General features: G+C 33.8%; 1 pseudogene; it reads left to right on the top strand.

Moving 5' to 3' along the window:
- The first annotated feature begins 21633 nt into the window (after positions 1-21633).
- LOC107915996 (coiled-coil domain-containing protein 25-like) lies at positions 21634-22704 on the top strand (annotated as a pseudogene).
- The last annotated feature ends 2115 nt before the right edge of the window (positions 22705-24819 follow it).

Here is a 24819-nt window from a genome sequence, read left to right as displayed (position 1 = left end):
GATTGGATGCTAATATATATACTGAATTATTGTTAATTCTATTTTATAGTTAAAGATGTTTGGTGAAAATATTGAAGAAACTGATCAAGAAATGTATAGTGAAGAGGATGAACCATATGATATGAATGAATTAGAATCTGCAACACCCAGTGTAAACCCGATAGGTAATCAACCGCCAAATGTTGAAAGGAGTGATACTAGAGAAAGAGATAATACAGAAATACTCTGAGTGATAGCTGATGCTCTTCAAAGAGCAGTAGGAACTATACCTACTATAACTCCTACCCCTCCAACTAGACGAGCTCCGATTAAAGTGTATACCGAATTTCTGGGATCAAAGGGAGTTGACTCGTCTGTAGCTGAAAACTGGATAGAAACTACAAAGAGAATCCTAAAGCAACTTGAATGTACCCCACAGGAAAGTTTATTGTATGCCATTTCTTTATTATAAGGAGAAGCATATGTATGGTGGGAATCGATAACTCAACATGTACAGGAGGAACAAATAAGTTGGGGATTCTTTCTAAGAGAGTTTCAAAAGAAATATTTGGGAGAATTATATATGTAAGACAGAAAACAGGAGTTCTTGATGCTAAAACAAGGTGAGATGTCCGTAGCGGATTATGAATGGGAATTTTTGAGATTGAGTAGATATACAACTGAATTTGTACCGACTGAAGCTGATAGATGCAAATAGTTTTTACGAGGACTGCGTGATGAATTACGATTACAGTTGGTGTCTCTACGGATTACTGAATTTGTAGATTTAATTGAAAGAGCCAAAATGGTTGAACAAGTGTTGGGATTAGACAAAAATCCTGAAATTTCTCGTTCACTTGGGAAGCGTCTTGGAACTACAAGCTCTAATCCAAAACCTAAGAGATCAAAGGAATTTCGAAACAGTGGAAGATTTGGTTTTAGATCAGATAGAAGTGACATAAATCGTGGTAGACAGACGACAGTTTCCACTAGTAGCATCAGAGGGCCATCTAGGAATATTGAAATTCCGAAATGTCAACATTGTGGGAATAAATATCGAGGTGAGTGCTGAAGATTAATTGGAGGTTGTTTCCGATGTGAATCCATTGATCATTTTGTAAAAGACTGTCCAGAGATTGATAAAGCAGCACCAACGTTATCACAGAGATCTGAATCTGTTTCTAGAGGTCGAGGGTTAGGAAGAGGTGGTTCAGTCAGTAGAGGAGGTGTTAGAAGAACAAGTGAAGTTGCCACTCAACAATCGAAAGCTAGAGCTCCAGCTTGAGTATATGTTGTAAGAACTCGAGAAGAAGGAGATGCACACGATGTGGTGATAGGTATATTTTTATTACATTCAGAACCCGCTTATGCTTTAATAGATCTGGGATCGTCACATTCTTATGTTAATACAAAACTAGTTGAGAAGGGAAAATTAAAACCTAAACTGTCTAGAGTAACAGTGGAGGTGTCTAGTCCTCTATGTCGAAGAAGTCCATTAATGATTCAAGATAGAATTTTTCTTGTTGATTTATTAATTATGCCATTTGACGATTTTGACATTATACTGGGTATGGACTAGCTATCAGAACATGGAGTAATTTTGGACTGTTATAAAAACAAGTTTACTGTTCAGAATGAAAACGGAGATCAGATTTAAGTAAATGGTATTCGAACCAGTGAATCAGTTCGTAATATCTCAGCAATCAAAGCTAGTAAGCTTCTTTATCATGGTTGTGTTGCTTTCTTAGCATATGTTATAAATTCGGATTCGGTGGAAAGTAAATGTAGTAAAATCTGAACTGTATGCGAATTTCCTAAATATAGTAAAATCTGAACTGTATGTGAATTTCCTGATGTATTCCCTAAAGAATTACCTGGATTACCTCTTGACCGGGAAGTTGAATATGTGATTGAAGTATACCTGGGTACAGATCTAGTGTCAATACCTCCATATCTATGTCACCAACTGAGTTGAAGAAGTTAAAGGTACAGCTGCAAGATTTATTGGATCAAGGTTTTATACGACCTAGTACATCACAGTGGGGAGCTCCAGTGTTTTTTGTTAAGAAAAAAAGATGGTTCGATGTGGTTATGTATTGATTGTCAACAGTTGAACAGGGTGACCATTAAGAATAAATACCTGTTATCTCGCATTGATGATTTATTTGATCAATTAAACGGAGCTTCTGTATTTTCAAACATTGATTTAAGATCAGGCTATTATCAGTTAAAGGTGAAAGAAAGTGACGTACCAAAAACAAGGTTTCGAACACGGTATGAACATTATGAATTCTTAGTGATGCCATTTGGATTAAAAAATGCCCTAGCTGCTTTTATGGATCTTATGAACCGAAATTTTTAGCTGTACTTGGATCAATTTGTAGTAGTTTTTATTGATGATATTTTGGTATATTCAAAGTCTGAATCTGAACATGATCAGCATATTCGAATTGTTTTGCAAACATTATGGGAGAAACAATTGTATGAGAAATTGAGCAAATGCTAATTTTGGCCTTCAGAGGTAGTATTTCTTGGTCATGTGGTATTAGCAGAAGGAATTAGAGTGGATCCAAAGAAAATTGGAGCAATTGTACAGCGAAAAACTCCCAAAAATGTGTCAGAGGTATGTAGTTTTCTCGGATTGGCTAGATATTATCGAAGGTTTATGAACGGGTTTTCAAAAATAGCTTTACCGATGATGAAATTATTGCAAAAGAATGTTCCATTTGTTTGGAATGAGTAGTGTCAGAAAAGTTTTGAAACATTGAAGCAGATGTTAACAGAAGCACCAGTGTTGACTTTACCAAAGTCGAGAAAAGATTTTGTTGTGTATAGTGATGCTTCTTTAAATGGTCTTGGATGTGTACTAATGCAAAGTGGGAAAGTGGTAGTTTATGCTTCACGACAATTAAAACCGCATGAACGTAACTATCCAACTCATGATTTGAAACTAACAGCTGTGGTTTTTGCTCTGAAGATTTGGAGAAATTATTTTTACGGTGAGAAGTGCTACATCTACACTGATCATAAAAGTCTTAAGTATCTTCTGTCATAGAAAAAGTTGAATTTGAGACAGTGTCAGTGGATAGAACTTCTAAAAGATTATGATTGTGTTATTAACTATCATCCGGGTAAGGCTAACATGGTAGCTAACACATTAAGTAGAAAAGCTGCAATCGAATTGCGAGCGATGTTTACATAACTCAGTATTAGTGATATTGGAGTTTATTAGCTGAACTAAGAATTAAATCAGTGATGTTCGAACAAATCAAGTTAGCTTAGATAAAATATGACGAGCTAATGAAGAGAAAAGAAATCGTTTAGAGTGGTGTAGCAGAGAATTTTAGTAATGATGAACATGATTTTCTGAGATTTCGTAATCGGATTTGTGTCTCGAATGATTCAGAATTGAAAGAGTTGATACTTCGAGAAGCACATGACAGTCTATTCGTGTTACATTCTAGAGGAACAAAATTGTACCGAGATTTACGAGAACTGTATTGGTAGCCAGGTATGAAGAGGGATATAGTGGAATTTGTAGCTAAATGTTTGACATGTCAGTGGGTTAAAGCCAAGCATCAGGTTCCAACTAGTTTACTTCAGCCTATTAATATTCCTGAATGAAAATGGGATTGCATCACAATGGATTTTGTAACAGGGTCGCCATTGTCATCAAGTAAGAAAAATGCTATTTAGGTGATTGTTGATCGGCTTACAAAGTCAACTCATTTTATAGCAGTCAAAACGAATTGGTGACTTCAGAAACTTGCAGAAACTTACATCGGGGAAATTGTGAGACTGCATGGTATTCCTGTATCGATAATTTCAGAGCGAGATCCACGGTTTACATCGAGGTTTTGGAAATAGTTACATGAGTCTCTTAGTACTCGACTTCATTTTAGTACGGCTTTTCATCCGCAAATCGATGGTCAGTCAGAAAGAGTTATCCGGATTTTAGAAGATATGCTCCGAGCTTGTATCAATGATTTTGAATCAGGTTGGGAACGTTATTTACCATTAGCTGAATTTGTGTATAATAATAGTTTCCAATCAAGTATTCAAATGGCACCGTATAAGGCTTTATAGGGTTGAAGATGTCGATCACCAGTGTGTTGGACAGAATTGAATGAGAAGAAAGTGATTGGACCAGAATTGATTCAAGAAACAGAAGGTACTGTCAAGAAGATTCGAGAAAGACTGAAAGCAGCTTTTGACAGGCAGAAATCGTATGCAGATTTGAAACATAGAGACATTGAGTATTCAGTTGGGGACAATGTATTTTTCAAAGTCTTTCCTTGGAAGAAGATTCTGAGATTTGGTTGGAAAGGTAAATTAAGTCCATGATATATTGGACCATATGAAATTGTGGAAAGAATTGGACTGAATGCTTATCGATTGGCTTTACCTCCAGAATTACAGAAGATTCATGATGTTTTTCATGTCTCTGCTCAGAAGATATCAATCAGATCCATCTCATATTATTTCTACTAAGGATATTGAAATTCAACCCGATTTTTCGTATGAAGAGGAACCGGTTAAAATACTAGCCCGAGAGGTAAAGGAATTACGTAATAAACGGGTTTCCTTAATGAAAGTATTATGGAAAAGTCATAATATTGAAGAGGCAATATGAGAACCGGAAGATACAATGAGATCTCAATACCCCCATCTCTTCTCAGGTAAATTTCGAGGGCGAAATTTATTTAGGGGGAGAAATGTAATGACCCGAAATTTACGGGTATCAGAAATCGAGTTTCTGGCTTACTATTTCAGAAAATTGGGTTCGTAAATATTTGTTAGAAATATTTACGAATGTTAGTTGAGTGATTAATTAGATTTTGGCTAGGTGAATTAGCTTGAATTAAGGTTAATTTAGTGTAAGGACTAGATTGAATATAATGTAAACATTTAATTATAGACTAAAGAAAATTGAAGTGACTAAACTAGTAAATAACCCATAAAAGGGAATAGTGGCAAATGTATGGAAAATATTATTCCATGTGTATGTATAATATACATATATTATATACTTAGTAATTAAGAAATTAATATAATAATATATTAATATAATATAATAATAAAATAAAGCATATAATAAAACATAAAAGAAATAAATAAACAAAATTGAAAAAGAGAAACAGAAAGTGGGAACAAAAATTGGGAGAAAAAGAAAAGGGAAAAGAAAAAGGGAAAAATTAGAGATTTGAAGCTTCAAGCTTAATTTGGTAAGTCAAACAAGTCCATTTCTTTATAATTTTGATGTTTTTGGAGTCCTAGAGACAAATATTACTTGATGTAAGTGAAAATTTTAAAAGTTAATAGATTTTTAGACATGAGTTATGTTGAACAAATTGTTGAATTAGGGATTTAATTGAATAAATTTCAAGTTGGAATTGATTAAGGGAGTAAATTGTAAGAGAAGCTATAAGTTTTATGTTTGAGAGACTAAATTGAAATAAATTTCATATTAGGGTTTTACGATGAATATTCAACGTTTAAGGAGAATATGATAGGAAAATGAATAGAAATGAAGTATGAATTGAGTGATAAAAGTAAATGTGTTAATTAGTATTAAATTGAAAACTTAGATATGAATTAAATAGAAATTCAATTATTTATTGTGAATTATTGTTGTATTAATAGTATAAGTTGTTTAATTTTCGTAGCTAATGTAGTACCGGAGACATCGACAAAGAAAGGAAAAGAGAAAGTTAACGAGTAGTAATCCGAAAAATTATGGTTTGTATTTCTATAAAGTGAACTTAAAAATTATTATTGCATTTATTACATAACTTACATAGAGGTAAGTAATGCTATTATTGTATTGAATCGAATTGAGTTGTGAATATTTGAATTGTAATGTATATTGACTGTTATCTGAAGATTTAAGTGAAATAAATACCCTATTAACAGTGTTGGGCTAAGTTGGATATAATTGGCATGCCATAGGATTGGAAGTGTACAGGGATACTTCGACCTTGAGTCGATGAGGCACTAATAGTGTCGAACCGTTACTTCGACTTTGTGTCAATGAAGCACTTTGTGTGTCGTACTGTTACTGATACTTCGGTTTAATCGATGAGGTACTATGTACTGTACTATTACTGTTTTCTTCGGCAATGCCGATGAGGCACAATGTGCCGTACTAGTGTGTTGGTTGGATCCGTTTATCCATCAAGGTCTGAGTTATGTTAGTAGGGGTAAATTACCATGCTAGACTATTGAATGACTGTGCTACTGTACTGAAATTTGATTGTTATTGATTGATATATAATTGAACTGAATGTTTTATTGAGAAAGAACTTTGAATATAATTTGTGCTATTAGATTTGAAATTAGTAGCTTAAATGCATTTTGTGTTAAGAATTGTTTAAGTGTTGGTTTATAGAAATACCACTGAGTGATTACTTAGTACGGTTGTTTCCATGCGCAGGTTAGGTACGAAAGCGACTAACAACTCAGCATCCAAGAGAAGCCGGAACTTAAATACTTGGTGATGTATCTTATTTTGAGAAATGGCATGTACCTAGGTTGTCTTTTGAGGTTATTTTGAGTATGAATGTTATTAGTGTAAGAATGATAAAGGTTTATATATATATGAAGACCTATGCCATATAATATGGTTATTTCATAGTTTAATTTGAATTGATTTTGAATGATACCAAAGTATATTGTCTGGAGGTTTTATGTTAAACACTTACTAATACACTCGAGTTAGACTGTAATATTGATGATTTTAATGTGAAATGGATGTATTTAATCATGTTTTGGATTGGTTGAAAGATTGAATTTTAAGTTGCTTGTTATTGAAGTTTGCACGGTTGGTAAACTTGGACTATAAGGTTCACTTTAAGTCCACACGGCCTGGCACACATGCGTATGATCAAACTGTATGAGACATACAGCCCTTACACAGGCATATGAGCAGGTCGTGTGTCCCCTGCATCTAAAATGTAGTAAATAGAATGCTCAGGTATGGCCACACGGGTAGAGACATGGTCGCGTGTCTCAGCTGTGTGAAGTACACAGCCACAGTACACAAGCATGTGTATGGCCGTGTGAAAACTGCATTAGGATCGAATTGAAAATAAATCCACACGGGCTAAGCACACGGGCGTGTGTCTTGGCCATGTAAATCTAGTTTGCTCTAGAGTTATAAGTCAGAGAAGTATAGGGGTAAAGGACACGAGCGTTTCCTAGCCATGTGAGTCACACGGGATGACAATACGGGCGTGTCTTAGAGACACACAGGCGTGTCTTTAAACTACACGAGCATGTGGTACTGTTCATTAATAGAAATTCTGAAACTTTTACGAAAAAGGTTTATAAGCTTCTGATTGAATTCTGATATGATCTTAACATCTTCTATGGGCCTTAAATATTCATAAAAGGGGTCAATAAGATATATGATTGAATTATACAATGTTTAATTTTATTGATTCGTGTTATAAACCGTAGTGACCGGTAATGCTTTGTAATCCTATTTCGATGTCAAAAGAGGGTTAGGGGGTGTTACAGGTTATCAGCATGATTATCTTTTAAGTGTTTTTCTCCATAAGTGACAACAATATCCCAAAATTTGCTATTGTCGATTGGTTCTCAGAGTTATTGCTATTTCAATTGAGGCTTGCACATTATAGGTAATCATTAGAGCCTTTAGCCACTAAGGTACACATAAATCTCTAAATTTTTTATACCCTTTTGTGCAAAAAAAATTATATAATCCTTACATGGGTGATGACGATGATGTTAAAGATCTTTAGGTATATTTTACTATGATTTATTTATTATATCATGTTTATTATAATTAGAGATTAATCATGACAACATGAATATATAGATAGATTTTGATTTGAAATCCACACATATTTGCGATGGTGATTATGAAATAAAGAATTTTTTTAGAACGTTTATAAGTTCATCCTAATAAATCTATTGCATTTCGTGAAGTGAACACAAAAGAAAATATAAACCAATATTATTTCAATATTTGGTAGTACAGAATTAGTCGAAAGCTCTAGAAGAGCTAATATATTAATATCTTGTGATGGTTAATCCATTGGTTTTAAAAGATATTTATAATGGATCTCATATTGAGATTGTGAATGAGGACAAGATTATATTTCATATGAATCAAAAGAGGATTGAGTTATTCATTACTCTTGTTATTAAATTGTATTGATTGTTACTATCTTTGTGATCTTCTTTTATCATCATCCCCATTAAGGGACTGAAAGCAAAATATTTGACTGTGAAAGATCTACTTATGAGCAATAGAATATGGTAATTCTATCTCAAGTTCTTTAAGGTTGGATGCACCTAAAGTTGCAAGTTCTTTTTAAAACTGTGAGTATAACTCTATAGTATTCAGAATAAGTTCTCAATTAAAATTACGTGGAAAATTATTACTAATGAGAACTTGCTAGAGAAAAAAACTAATGTATGAAAAGTCATTGGTTATATACCTGTTGTACGCCTAGAAAATAAGATCCACTCTCAAAGTTTGTTATTAATAATTTTTTTTGGATATTTGAAGATTTTAGTATATTCCCTGAAGCGAATATTGCATATAATTGTTTGGAAATTATATTTATTTTGTTGACTTAGTGACATTATAAACTTCACATTGATTTGGACATTTCCAGTAGTAAATGTCACAATAGTACTTATATATGGATACAAAGTAAAAGGAATGACAACAAAATTATCAGTTTGTCACAATTTATATTAACATTATTAGTAAAATTCAAGTGCATGTTAAAGTAAATCAAAAGTTTTCTGATACAAATGCATTTACTACTTGGTGTGACCGGTTAGACCATTGTGGATAATATATGATGCAAAAATTAATTAAGAATTCATATGGACATTCATTAAAGAACCAAAAGATTTTTTTAATTTAAAGAATTCTCATTTGTTACTTGTTCTAAATGAAAATTGATTCTTAGAAACTCATTAGCTAAAGTTGAGATTTAATGCCTTGTATTTCTAAAATGAATATGGGCCCATTCATAAACCATGTGGATGATTTTGATATTATATGATTCTTGGTAGATGCATCTACAAAATAATCACGTATGTGTTATCAACTTGCAACATGTCGTTTGCAAGATTACTTATTTAAATAATTAATTTCAGATCATGCAATTAAGACAATTCATCTTGTTAATATTGATGAGTTTATATCTCAGTCTTTTATTGATTGAATTTGAAAAACTTCTGTAAAAGTTTGTTATTTATGTGAAAATTTTTTTAGAGAAATTATTGATTGAACACCTCTGGTTATTATCTAAACCATTACTTATGAGCACTAAACTTCATATTTCAACATGAGATTATGTTAATTTAAGTGGTGTATGCATCAAGTCAATAAGTTATAAATACTCCCCATTACAATTGATTTTTGGTCACGAGCTAAATATTTCTCATTTTTGAATTTTTGTATGTGTGCATATGTTCCAATTGCTCCAACACAACAAAGATCAGTGAATACTCAAAGAAAGTTAGGAATATATATTAATTACGAGTCTCCTTGTATTATTATATGTTTTAAATGTATCGGAAATTCAATTATGACATGATTTGTGATTACTATTTTGATTTGATAATTTTCCTGATATTAGGGGGAGATAAATAATAACTCGTAATGAGTTAGGGGGGAGAGTAATTTGAACTAGAAGTTCAACAAGGATAATTCATTACAAGTTTCAAATATGAAAATTCTCATAAAAAAAAAAATAAATCTATATGGCCATATAGTGAAAGCGGATGCTCCAGAAGAGACCCAAGACTTAACTAATAAGTAAAACTCCAGAAGAGATTTAAGTATCTAAAATTGAAGATTAAAATAGTGAAAATAAGATATCTTGATAAGTTATGTTAGTTCAAGAAAATATCGAACCGATAATAAAAGTGGTCGACAATGGTTTTACATGCAATATTGTTGTGGAAATAATGAAATAAAAGGAGAATCTTGAATAAATCTATTGAGAAATATAGATATGGAATAGATTGGTCAAAATAGAAAGACGCAACTCGAGTTCGTGGGGTTTTTTGGACCAGCAGTCTAAATATCTAAAGGTATAAAGCCAGTGAGGATACAAATAAAGTAATTTTGCAAAAAGCAGAATAAAAATATGAAGTTTTAGCTAAGTCCTGATATTGATTATGAAAAGATATAATATTCTTTTGTGGTGGATGCAAAAAACTTTTAGATATATTATTAAACTGATAGTTTATAAAATATTTAATTTGCGTCTAATGGTTGTTGTTACAACCTTTTATGAATCACTATATAGTAAAATTTATATTAAAATCCTTGAAGGATTTAGAATGCTAGAAGCATATTGAAATTCTCGAGAAATTGTTCATTTATATGAATTGAGATAATTGAATTGGTAAATTTGACTTAGTCATAGTAGCTTGTTATGATTATTGTTGAAACTCCTAGAGAGATCAAAATATATTTTCCCAAAATTTTCCCTTACTCGTGACTTTCAAAAGAATGATGATATAAATGCCTAGTAAATACATTCAAATAGTCATTTGAAAAGCTAGTATTCAAGATTAAATAAATAGAATTTCAGAAGTGATGTTTTCATGAAGGGGAGTAAATATGTGCTGTACTCTTTTTCCCTTAATCGAAGTTTTGTCCCATTGGGTTTTCCTAGTAAGGATTTTAATGAGGCAACATTTTATGCGTATTATAGATATGTGTACTCCTTTTCCTTCACTAAGAATTTTTTTCCCATAGGATTTTTATCTTAGTAAAGTTTTAACGAAGCATATTATCTACTAATCGTCATTCAAGGGGGAGTGTTATAAATATCTTATTAAATGAATGTCCATCAAGATCAAGATAAGTTTTGATGTACTTTAAATTCTAGTAGTGATTAGAAGTAGATCTCTACTTCTTTTGTACTTCTTATGCCTATAAATAGAGACTTTGGAGAAACTTTGTAAATATTCTGATTAATCAATAAAATACGCTCTCTTTTGCTCTTCCATTTTCTTTGTTCTTTACTCATTGTCTACTTATTTTACAACAATAGTTGTATGTGAACTATTGTGTATTCATATTCTATCATTTTATTCATAAATTAATAAATATCCAAAAAGTTATTGTAATTTTTTTTGAAGAGAAATTCATTAATTCATTCAATGAATAAGACCATACAATTCAACGGGAAAATAACAAAAATCCGTTGCGTGCTAAAGGACAAGCTCCATCAACACAACAAAAGCTTCAGCATTAGTAGAACATTATGACACATTAACAATCAGCTCTGTCACAACTCAACCACAAGATATCAGGAGTGATTGCAAGCACTTAAGACAATAAGGAAATCAACCCCAGATGGTCTAAAGTGGCACTTAAGATAACACGAGTCCAAATCGACTCATGAAATCATTTATTATTCTAGAACTCTCAAAATATAAATAGATTAAGAAGTCAATGAAGAGCTACCCAATTTCTAAAAGAAACTATCAGTGGCTAGTGGTGTTTCAAAGATGATAAGCACCGTCATCTGTCCATCAAAACTTGTGAAGACAACAAAGATACCTACAAAATAGATCTGTAAATTGAAAAGAGAGAAGGGTATGGAGTGAATGAGAAGAAGAAAGGAAAATAGGGTTGATGGGCAGGAGAAAAAGATGGGCGATAGCTAGCCCGAAGGCTAACACCGCCGCTAGGCAAAAACAAAGAGAAGCAAACGATTTGGAGAAAAAAGCTTAGGGTTTTGAGTTAAAAAAAGTAATTATGTTATTTTTAATTTATTGTAATTTTTATTTAGAAATTAAAATTTTAAATTAATAAATTAATTATAAATTAAATTACTATATTCCATAAATAGCCTTAAAAAATTACGGTATATTTTTCTTTAAAAAAATATTTTACTATGGAGGTCGAATTTCACAGTGATGAAGAGAAGAATGTGTTGAAACAAAGCAGCAAGAAGATGATAGAAACATTGTGACTGAGGCATGCTCGAAACAATCAAGGGACATGAGTCTGAAATGCCAAGGCCAACAGGCCTTTGCTCCCTTTATGTTTGGTAGAAGGTAGGTGATGCGATTGAAGTGTGATAATTTCGACTCAATTTCAAATTATGTTTTACACTCGTAATTGTTGGTTGAAGAAGGAAGATGAAGGTTGTTGTAGTTCCAAATTCAAGGCGGTTGTAAATTTTTTTTTGAAACTTCAAACTAGGCTTTATTAATAAGAAATGAAATACAAACAAATCCTAATAAAGAATAGACAACTTTTCAAACTTAATCCATTAAACACCGGCCCAATGCAACGGAGTCCAAGGTTAAAAAATCTAGATATTTTTTTGAGAGTCTACAGAGTTCCTCATTATTGCTTCTAATTAATGCCCAGTCATAAATAGCCGAACCTTGTCTTTTCATCTGAAAATCTTATTACTTTTCTTTGTTTTTGACAGTTCAGTTTATGGAAAGGTGTTCTTCAAAACTGATGCCTCTGCTTCCTTTGCTTTCCTCTTATGTATTTCTTCTTCATTTCCTCCTCAGTCTGGTTCTTTTCTCCAGTTGATCTGTTGTTGTTTCTCAGCATATTCTGGGACCGTTTTTCAGGTATAACTCTTCCTTCATTTTTAACGATTCTGTTGCCACTATATGCGCGAGAACATTTGTCGATCTTGGTGTAAACTTGAACATGATACTCCTAAATCTATTTAGTTTTTGCTTAATATTGTGAATATATGCTCCAATTCAGGATCGATCTTGACTTTCTGACAAACATTTCTTTATTGTTGTAAGGGAATCCCCTTTTATGATGATCTTCGGCCATTCTTATTCTACTTCTATTTGGACAGCTTTTCGACACGCGATTGCTTCAGCAGTGAAGGCTAACGTTACATCGTGATGAATATCTGAGCAGGTGAGTAAAACGATTCCTTCAGTGTTTCTAGCTACAACTCTTGAGGCAGATTGTTGATGAGTCGAATCATAGGCACCATCAAAATTAATTTTGACGAACTCGCTAGGTGGTTGGGTCCATCTTTTATGTTCCTCTTCTCTTACTGACTTTGCCTTTTCAGGACCATTAAGTTCAAACAGATAGTTATTGATGAAGTTCACTATTTCTTGCCCTGTGCTGGTTTTTTCCTCATGTACTTTTTTGTTTCTTTCACCCCAGATAGCCCAAAGGCCATAGCAGAAGAGTCTGTTCTGGCACGTATTAAGCTGACCAGAGGCCCAGGTAATCCATTGTATAAAATCCATGTCTGGATTCATGAGAATATTTTGAAGTTTTAATAGTGCCCAAACTTCCATTGTGAAGGTCACATTCTGAAGATATGATCGGTTGTTTCATTCCTTTCTTCACATCGAGGACAGTTTGTGTTACTGATCAGTTTTCGATATTGCATATTCACCTTCGTAGGTAGATAGTTCCATGCAATTCTCCATATTGTAATCTTTATTTTGGTCGGTAAATTTAGTTGCCATAATTTATTGTAAAAATCCCCGTAGTTGGTTTGTAAAGCATAAGCTCTAGGAAGTTCATCAGAAATTTGTAATAGTTTATAGGCACTGTGTACCGAGAATTCCCCTGAATGATCACCTCCCCACACAAGTAGATTGTCGTGAGGTGTGCATGCTAAAGGTATCCGGAGAATTTTTCCAACATCGACCGTTGGTACTTTAAAATTAACAGCATCTGGAATCCACGCATCATCATTAATGGAAATATTTGAACCTGTACCAACCTTCCAACACATACCTTTTTCTAAAATACCCCTTGCTGCCCATATGCTTTTCCAGATATAGGAGCTAGTTTTTCCCAATTGAGAATTTAAAAAGTGCTCATCCAGAAAATATTTTGCTTTAAAAACTTGTATAACCAGTGAATCCTGATTATTAATAATCCTCCATCCTTGCTTAGCTAATAATGAGATATTAAATTGTGACATATTCCTGATTCCCATACCCCCTTCTTTTGATCGGCACATATATTTCCAGTGACACCAATGTATCTTTTTTCTACCCTGCCTTTTTTGGCACCAGAATCTCGCAAAAATATTTTCCAACTCTCCACAAAAAGATTTTGGTAAGAGAAAACATGACATAACATATGCTGGAATTGCTTGAAGCAATGACTTGATAAAAACCTCCTTGCCCCCTTGTGACAATAATCTTGTGCTCCAACTATCGATTTTTGATTTGATTTTATCCTTTATATTTTGAAAAGCTTCCTTCTTCCGTCTACCTACCACATTAGGGAGTCCAAGATATTTTTCCAAATTTGTGGAGCATTTCACCCCTACTACTGTTGATACCTCCGTTTTGTCTCTTTCCGTTGTATTTGAGCTGTAGAAAATTATTGACTTGCTCAAATTCACACATTGTCCGGAACACTGTTCGTACTCTTTCAAGATACGTGCTCCTCTATATGCCGCTTGGCCAAACATAATACTATTATCTGCAAACAGTATGTGGGAAATCGCTGGCCCTCTTTGACTTGCTCTTACTCCTCTTAGTAAACCATCAGTTGTCGCTATTCTTACTAAAGACGAAAGTCCCTTATTGCATATTAGAAACAGAAAAGGGCTGAGTGGATCACCTTGACGGAGCCCTCGGGTGGGTTTAAGAACAATTCTCTTCTTCTATTGATGTTGACTGTGTAGGAGGCTGTGGAGATACATTTCATAATCAATGACACCCATTCCTTTGCATATTTCATTCTCAGCATAACTTCCTTATGAAAAACCCATTCAACTTTGTCATAAGCTTTGCTCATATCAGGTTTAACCCGGTCCTTTTCTTCCGCAATGTGTGAAGGAGTTTATAGGCTATTAGCACGTTATCTGTAATTAGTCTTCCTGGAACAAAAGCACTTTGGGCCTTGTCTATGATTCTTCCAATGACCCCTTGAAAACAATTAGCAATTGTTTTTACCACAATTTTGTATAGAACTGTGCATAGGGTGATAGGACTGAAATTAGCTAGACTTGTAGGTTTTGGCAGTTTTGGGATAAGTACAATATCGGTAAGATTTACCAAATCAAAATTCTTTCCATCATTCAGAATTCCCAAACAGAATTTCTCAACATCCTTACCTACAATGTGCCAGAATTTTTGAAAAAATAGTGCTAAAAAACCATCATGGCCTGGCGCTTTAGTGGCCCCCATTCCTTTCAAAGTTGAAAAAACCTCTTCTGCTGCAAGCAAAATTACATTTATATTAGCTAAAATACTACTATTTATTACTTTTAGTATATGGGATAAATTTCCCACACCCTTCGATGTGAATAGATTTTTGAAATAATTTGAAGTAGCCTCATTAATTGCCAAGTCATCAGTGATTTCTTGACCTCTATCATCTTCCAACCTATTAATGGTGTTTATTTGTTTACGTACTGATGCATACTTATGAAAAAAGGATGTGTTCTTATCCTCTAATAGAAGCTAGTTAGCTCATGCCCTTTGTTCCCAATACATTTCATCTTTATCAATCTCCATATTGAGTCGGATCCTAGTATCAATCAGCTTTTCCATAGTGATATCTTCTCTGTCGCTTGCCATTAATTCTTCAAGGTCCTTTGTGAGCCTGTTCTTTAAACCAACTCGTTCTTTCTTTATTGCACTCGCCCATCTCACTAGGCTAAATTTTAGCCTATCTAGTTTTTCGCATATAGATCTATCCGAAGACTCCCACGCTATTCTAACCTCTTGTTCGAAAGATTCCTCCATTATCCACCATGCTTCGAATTTGAAACTTTGGCTTCTATTACTACTATTCCCACTGTTAGTACTTATAAGTAAGGGGTAGTGATCTGAAATCGCATGTGTTAAATGATGAATAGTTCCATTTGGAAAAAGTTGCATCCATTTCTCATTTGCCACGCCTCTATTAAGTCTTTCTTTAATATTTGTTTTCGGTAAGTTTCCACCCTCGCATGTGAACCAAACCCCCATGTAACCCACGTCCATTAATTGACATTCATTAAGAACTTCGCGAAAAGCTTCCATTCTTTTTTCTTCCCTCGATTGACCTCCACTTTTTTCAAAAGAATACATTATTTCATTAAAATAGCCACAAACTAGACAAGGATGGTTTTGATCTTTACCCAATTGCCTTAATAAATTCCATGAGGCATTCTTGTCCTGAACATAAGGCGAACCATAGAATCCAGTAAATCTCCATTTTTCATTGAAATTTTCTGTAACACCCCGTACCCGAGTCCGTCGCCGGAGTCGGACACGAGGGGTTTGCAGACTTAAATCACTTCTTTGCACAATCCATTTTAAAATTTTCCAGGCAAGCTGGCTAACTGCATCATTGTCACCTTAAAAATCATATCTTGAGTTTCACAACTCGAAAATCAGTTTCGTGATTTTTACCTGAAACTAATCTCATATTCCCATCTACATATTTTTTTATAGAATTTTTGGTCTGGCCAATTAGTACAGTTTATTAGTCAAAGTCTCCCATGTTACAGGGATCGACTGCACTGACCTTTGCGCATTACAACTTGGATATCTCCCTGCACAGAGCTTCAATACTGATGCCGTTGGTTTCTATAGAAACTAGACTCAGAGAGGAATCTATACATATATGGAATGACTCCTAATTATCTCTGGTTAATTTATAATGAATTTCTAAAGTCGGAACAGGGAATCCAGAAACCGTTTTGGCCCTATCTCACGAGAATCTGAATATCTCTTAACATACTGTCCATATGATCGTTTCGTTACTTTCCTATGAAAATAGATTCATCAAGGTTCGTTTACATAATTTATTCACTATTTAATTCCATTCCTACTATTTTTAGTGATTTTCCAAATCTACATCACTGCTGCTGTCAGCATCTGCCTTTAAGGTAGACTTTACCTATTTCATAGTTTCCATGATTCAACTAGCCCTTTTAGCATAAATAGCACAAATTATGATAGTGATTAACCATTCCATGGCCAATCCTTGTTAAGCATATCCACACCTCTCAATAACCATATCCATACCAAATGATTATAACATTATGCTCAAACATATATAAGCCATTTTCGCATGGCTATCCAAAATTATACAAGTCCAAAGGGTCCATGACCCACAACAAAAAGGGTAGTCCTATACATTCCATTTCGAAGTTCAACCAAAATTGTACCAAAAGGGGGCTTTGATAGTGTGGGCGACTTCGACTTCAAAATCCCGAGTCCGATAGCTGAAGAGCCAAAATCTATAAAACAGAGAATCAAAGAAACGGAGTAAGCAATTTATGCTTAGTAAGTTTTGAGCAAGGGATTCCAGCACAACAAAAGTATAGCATTCATATAGCTAAACGGATAATTTCATATGCACAAATTTTCGATTTCATACTTACTTCACATTACCAACCCTTATGTTCATACACAAAAGATCAACTTAGCCAAAGGCCGGTAGCTCATTTATCAACTGAGCGAATACTTATTTGTAAGGGCTCAACTAATTCAAAGCACATACGAAACATACCTCAATGTTGGGATGTTCAAGCGTATTAACTGAAATTTTTACAGCAAGATCATTCATTCCCAAATCACATACCTTCGGAATTTAACCGGATATAGCTACTCGTTCAAATGCCTTCGGGACATAGCCCGGTTATAGTAACTCACACAAATGCCTTCGGGACTTAGCCCGGTTATAGTAACTCGCACAAATGCCTTCGGGACTTAACCCGGATTTAGTGACTCGCACCAATGCCTTCGGGCTTAGCCCGGAATTAGTATCTCGCACAAATGCCTTCGGATCTTAGTCCGGATATGGTCACTTAGCACAAAGCCTTCGGGACTTAGCCCGGACATCATTCAAATAACCATGCACATTTAACAATAAATCATGGCACATTCGTATTTCATTTTCGTTAGCAAAACTCAAACACAAGACACTTATCATTCTTGTAATGTCGGCTCAATAGCCACACACAAAGAGCATGATTTTGATTTGCTTAAAACATGATCTAATCAAATCATAATTTAAGCTCTATTACTCAAGAACTTACCTCGGATGTTGTCGAACGATTCCGATGGCTATTCGACCACTTTTTCATTCCCTTTATCGGATTTAGTTCCCCTTTGCTCTTGAGCTTAATTAAACAAATAAATTGATTTAATCATTTGAGCATCGAAAAGAGGAACACGAGGCACTTAGCCCATATTTATACATTAGACATTAAAGTCACATACATGTGAAATCATGCATCAACTCAACATATTAACCCACACTCCCTTTTAGCCGATTGTCCTAACCAAGATATAGGCATCAATATGCTTGCCTCTAACCGAATGCATGCAGCACAAATCTTCTCATTTGGCCGAGTATGCATGTATATGTTGAGGCCAATTATATGCTTAAGACTTCCCACAAGTATGGTTACTTGTATTGGTTATATACCGTTTCGTTTCAAATTCAAAACTCGGCTAATACGCATGTATACACTAGAAATCAAATACTAACAATTTTGCATGTTATCTTACTACCATTTCACTTCTACTTTCTACCATGGTCGAATGCATCAAGACACCGTTTACCCTTGCCAGGCATAAATTTCATCATCAAAACTAACAAGCTTATAATCCCATGACTGAAACTTCTAACAACACCAATTAAAATACTTCATGGGTTTGAGGTAAAACCAAGAAAGAAACTCATGAATATCGAGATATAAGCACTAACATTGTTCATCTAGATTTAGCATGACACAACATCCATCACCCTTATATTTACCATAGCCGAAAACCTTACTCATTCCAAAAATTCAAATCTCAACTTGGTCACAAAAATAACTTGGTATCTCACCAACACAACATCAACACCAAGCAAGAATGATGCATCCATGGCCGAGTGTCATTTCCATCACATAGCAAGATTTAGACCATGGGCTAGGTAGAACTCAAGCTAACAACTAAAACATGCATGCATCTCATGGAACATCATCAAACATACCTTAGCCTAGTTACATGCATGGCCGAACCTCTTCAACCTTTCTTCTTCCTTCCTCCTTAAAATTTTTGGCCAAGGATGAACCAAAGGATGAACACTTTTTTTTTGTTTTTCTTTCTAGTTTCGGCAAAATGGGGGGGGGGGACAACCACACACTTTTTTTTGTTTTCATCATATTCCCTTTCATTATTTTATGCCCATGCTCCTTATTTTATCATACTTCCCATGAAACACTAACTCAACATGTTTATGACATGTTCTTGCCCATCACACTTGGTCTACCATGCTTGTCATGGCCGGCCACTACTAATTAGGGGGGAATTGACATGCAAGTCCCCCCTTTTTATTTCATGCACTAATAGATCCTTATGCTTTGACCTATCACATTTCAAAATTTTCTCACATAAGTCCTATTTACTAAAATTCACCTACAATTAAACAAAATTCAAACACGAAATTTTCACACATGCACATGTACATATAATGAGCATCAATTATGACAGTTAATTATTTTTATGACTCGGTTTAGTGGTCCCGAAACCACTTCCCGACTAGGGTCACATTAGGGCTGTCACATTTTCGTCCTTTACCATTACATCAATATGATTTCTTGAGAAATTTTTAATAACTACAGTAATTCCTGTTTTCCACGCCATACAAATTCCCCTTCTAGAACCTTCTGCTCCTACATCAATTCCATTCTCAAAACCACATCTCCTCTGAAATTTTTCCATGCACTTTCCATCAATTTTGGTCTCCATAAAGAAAACCATCTGGGGCTTATGTTGCTTCAGCAAATACCAAAGCCTTCGTGTTGCCCGTGGACTCCCCAATCCACAGACATTCCAGCATATGGTTTTCATTGTGCCCGGTCGGCATGCCTCTTGGCAGCTGCCGATCTATATTGATGAAAATCATAACTCTGGGGGAAATATTCATCCGAAAAAATTGTATTGTCTGTAGTTTGACTTTCTTTGCCCTCATACTGTATTCTTTTTGTTTCATCTTCACGAGAGAATCCTAGGTCATCTCCTTTAAAAGCAATCTCTTCTACTTTCCTTTTCCTCAATATACTTTCGCCATTATAAGCATCTACCCCTCTTTCTATCTCGACTCGCTTCCAACTCACTTTCCTTGCTTATTTCAGAATTCCTGTAGAATTTTTAATTACACCAGTCACCTTATCTTCAGTATCTATTTTACCCTCCTGCAACTTCAATGCTAGCTCTTTCTCTGTGTCTTGTGAATTAGCTTGGGACATAATATTATTTTCGTTCACTTGTAAATTTAATTCAGGGAAAATCTCAGTATTTCCTACTTATAAACATTGGGGTTGCATCTTTTTTGAACTGGCCTTAAATACTAAACTCTCTTTTCCAGCTAATTTTAATTCTGCTTTCAAAGCTAGTGAAAAAGGAGGATCAATTCTGATTTTGTTTCTTTCTTCAGGTGTGAACTCTTGGCACTCCATGAGCCCATACCCTATCCTTCCACAACCGAAATAGAATGTAGGTAATTTTTCATATTTAAAAGGAATCCAGGACTTACTTTGATTTTCTATTGAGACGAAAATACCCCTTCGCAAGGGTTTTTGCACATCTAGCTTGACTCTCAGCCGACAGAATTCCCCGTTTATTTCGGATCTGAAAACGCCTCCAAAAGTAACCCCTACAGCATGCAGCAAATCTTTTTAATCAAATTCTGGAGAACATGGTCCAATCTTAATCCAAAAAAGGGATGAATTAAGTCAAATTTGACTTCTTTCTATTGATCTATCCAACCGATCAAAAATTATTAAATTTTTCCGGAATAGCCATGGCTGCCCCTCCATAATTAATTCCAAATCTTCTTCACTTTCAAACATGATCAAAAATAGATTTTGTCCTTCCAATTTAATCTCGAACTTCTTTCTTGTCTTCCAAATACTTTTCATCTGTGCCCGAAAACTGTCTGGATTATAGAATTTCTTCGTCCATATTGTGCACAACAAGGTAGGTTTTTCACTTGGTACCACCATCGAACTTTTGACTGAAAATTGGATTAATTCCTCCGCCAGAAGAGAGATCGCATCTCCTTTAAAACCCTCTGTGCCACCACTCTCCTCCATCCTAAGCCACAGAAATCTGTTCTCTCTAGGATACTAAGCAAAGCACTCTTGACTAGGGTTTTATTTTTTAAGGCGGTTGTAATTTTATTTGCCTCTTTAGAGTTGTGTTTTTTGTTTCATTTTTTTAGTCATATGAATCCTAATTGTGAATTTATATGATATTTCTAGTATTGAAAACATCTATCAATCCATGCAACTCTTCTATTTTCTTTCTTTATTTGCAGCTATTTGTTAAAAAGAAGCATATAAATTTTAGAGAAATCAATAAGAAAAATTGTTAACAATAATTGGCATGTAAAATTTGTTGATTTTTCTTATATATTAGTTGAATATTGTATTTATTATTTATTTATTTCAAATTTTAAAAATATATTTTGAATTATTTTAAATTATTAAGAAATTTTATATTTATCAAATTTACTTAAAACTATTAGAGTTTCATTATAGTTAAATGTTTTATTTAGGATGTAATTAGATAGATTATATAAAAGTTCATTAAATACAAATATTTTTCTTTAATAAAATTTTTAATTCTTCTCGATCTTCTTTAAGAAATTAAAAAAATATTTCCTTTAATTTTGTCTCTCACGAAAGCGAGGGAAAAATGGTATTTTACTTCAAAGCCAGGCCACAAGCTGGCGATTAAACCATTTTCATGGGTCTTGACAAGTACGAGAAATAGGAGCTCATCAAATATGGCTTCATGGAAGATCTTGTTCCATGTGGATAAGATGTATTCTGCCCATGTTTATTTAAGACTTAAAAAGGGTGAAACCATTGATGATATAAGCGAAGGTGTTGTCGAAGATTGTGCTGCTGGAAAACGTCAGTGACCATCGTTGGTCGGTGGTACGCCGGTGATAATCACAAAGAAATAGAGCAGAGTAATAGCGACAATAATTAAGGCATGAAAATAAGGAAAACAAAAGTAATTTGAAAGATGCTTTCGTTAAGAGATAAAAAAAATATTTTTAAATTACACCCGCAACTTATTTATATATCAACATTTTAGTCCCTAACTAATTAACTAAGCAACAACTTTTAGTTGGATTTATAAACCAACCAGTAACCAACACCAGCCTTTGAACATGTGCTCAGCTTGTTAAAGCTAATTCCATCCAAGGCAAGAAGGTGAATAGTATTGATGTTGTTTACACTCCATTGTCCAATTTGAAGAAAACTCCTTCGATGGATGTGGGCCAAGTTGGCTTTCACAATTCCAAGATGGTTCGGACTGTGAGAGAGGAGAAGCGGATACATGAGATAGTTAACAGGTTGAACAAGACTAAAGTGGAAAGGAAACCTGATTTGAAAGCTAAGAAAGAAGCAGTTTATGCAGCGGAAAAAACCCAGAGAAAGCAACAGCTGAAGGAAAAAAAACGCCGAGAGGAGATGCAAAGGCTTGAAAAGGAAAGAGAAGCAGAAATAAGAAGCTACGACAATCTGATGGTCCCTGAAAAGATGACATCAAACAAACAAATTGCAGCGACGAACAAGTCTTTCCAGGAAGTAGAAGAGGATTTTATGTGAATATTTCATCGCTAATTACGATTCTTCTTGCTTTCCATCAAAGACTAGTTATTTCTTTTTCATTGCAAGCTTGAGTTATTTGCCTCCATTAAGTCGGTTCACTCAGGATTTCAACCCCCGTCATTTTGGGTGAGATGAACTTCTATAAAATATGATTCAACCTCCATTGTTGAATAAATAAATAATAAATTTAAATACATAATAAAAATTAAATCTAAAAATTTAACTTAATATTATTTAAATTCTAATTAAACCTCAAAATTCATATTTGTCTTCACTAAAAAGCTCATAATTAAGAGTCAGATCTTCCATCGATACGAAGACATCTCAACCTAAAAATAACTAAATTACATCTAAAAATTCATTGCAAGTCAATTAATTTTTAGAACTTGAAAATTGACAAATTCGATAAATGAAATTTAATAATTTTCACCCAATCCTGTATCATTAATAAAAAAATATATCCAAAATATAGAATAAATAAATAATAAAATAATAAAATTTAATAAATACAATATTGAGATTATATATATAATAAAAATAAAGCCTAAAAATCGAATCCAATATGATTTAAACTTGAATTAAAGCCCAAAACTCTCTCATAATTTCCTATAATAATCCCATCCAAAAATTCTGCTCGCGTAGTCTTCAATAAAATAATCATAACTTGAGCTTCCAAACTTGAAATTGAGTGATTCAAAGTGCATTGCGAAGATAAGAGACAGATCTTCGATTGATATGTGACATCTCAACTAAAAAAATGTTTGGATCCTATCCAAAAACTCATTGCAAGTTATCAGATTTTTCGAATTTGAAAATTGCCACCTTCAATGAATAGAATTTAATAAATTTCATCCTATCCGTGCATGTATCAAGGTGTTTATAAGCTCCCTTAGCCATCACCCTTCTTATAAGCCTTGGTATGTGTCTACCTTGGTCAAATCTTGACATGCCTAGTAGGGACTAGGGTATGCCTTTAGTCAAGTGGGGATTAGATTAATGGACAAGTAATTAGGCAGTGATCATACTTGATTAGACTTGGAAAAATCTTATGTCTTGTCCATGCATAATATTATGTAGTTGAATGGTAGATAATATATGGCACATGTGTTCTTGAGTTACAAAGATTAGTAGTTAAAGGGCTTAATCAAACAACCTATGCATCAAACTACAAACGAAATTTGGAGCACATTTTAGCTACATCCACACTAAGGCAAGAAATAGGTTAATGTTTCAAAGACTTGAGAAATTAGTATTTACCTACTACAATAAGAGACTGAAGATGATACATCATATAAGAACAAGTATTGATGGGATAAATGATAGTTTTAATTCTATTAGAATTGATCGTATCTTTGAAGATGATGATTTACTATCTAGTTGCAAGAGAAAGAAAATCCTCTATTAGATGGTGAAAATGTTGGTTTATTTCTTATGGATTTTGATGATGAAATGAACATTGAATGAAAAGTTCAATCTCAAAAGCAAGACAAGTTTCATTCTAGTTCAAGTACAACGCTAAGTTAAAGTGATGATGGTGAGTAACTTTGGGTATAGTGATTCGTCTGTTAGTACTCAAGGTTATTATCCATTAGAGCTACCTCCAATTTTTTCAACCTCCGATTACAATCACATAGTTACTATTCGCCATTTCCCGGTTATAGTATGCCTTATCCACCTCAAATGTATCACCTTCTTCCACTACATATATATATCCTTAACCTCAAATGTAATCTCCACCTCAGTTGTATCAAGATTAAGGACAAAATATTTGTTTTCATGGCTATATTTTGGATAAATACCACAAAATCGAGTCAAGGTAGCTCTCAAAGTAAGTAAAGGATTTGATCTCGCTCATGATTACACTATGTGGTGAAATTGAGTTGGACCACCATTTGCAATGTATGAATTTATTTAATCATGGTATTTAATTTTTTAAAAATTTATTATATTTAATGAATGTTTGACATTTAATATGAATTTACCATGATTTTTTAATTATTATGGTATTTTATAGTGAAGGTGAAGGATTTGGTCTCTCTCATCATTCCACTATGTGGTGAAATTGAGTTGTGTCACCATTTGCAATGTATGATTTTTTATAATTATGATATTTTATTTTTTCAAAATTTATTACATATGATGAATATTTGATATTTTATAAAATTTAATATGAATTTATCATAATTTTTTAAATTATGATATTTTAAAGTGAAGGTGAAGGATTTGATTGCGCTGACCATTCTATTATACGGTGAAC

Source organism: Gossypium hirsutum, chromosome A10 (assembly GCF_007990345.1).
Source record: "Gossypium hirsutum isolate 1008001.06 chromosome A10, Gossypium_hirsutum_v2.1, whole genome shotgun sequence".
NCBI lineage: Eukaryota > Viridiplantae > Streptophyta > Magnoliopsida > Malvales > Malvaceae > Gossypium > Gossypium hirsutum.
The sequence above is the reverse complement of the archived record's forward strand: the minus strand, read 5'-3'. Positions and strand labels throughout refer to the sequence as shown.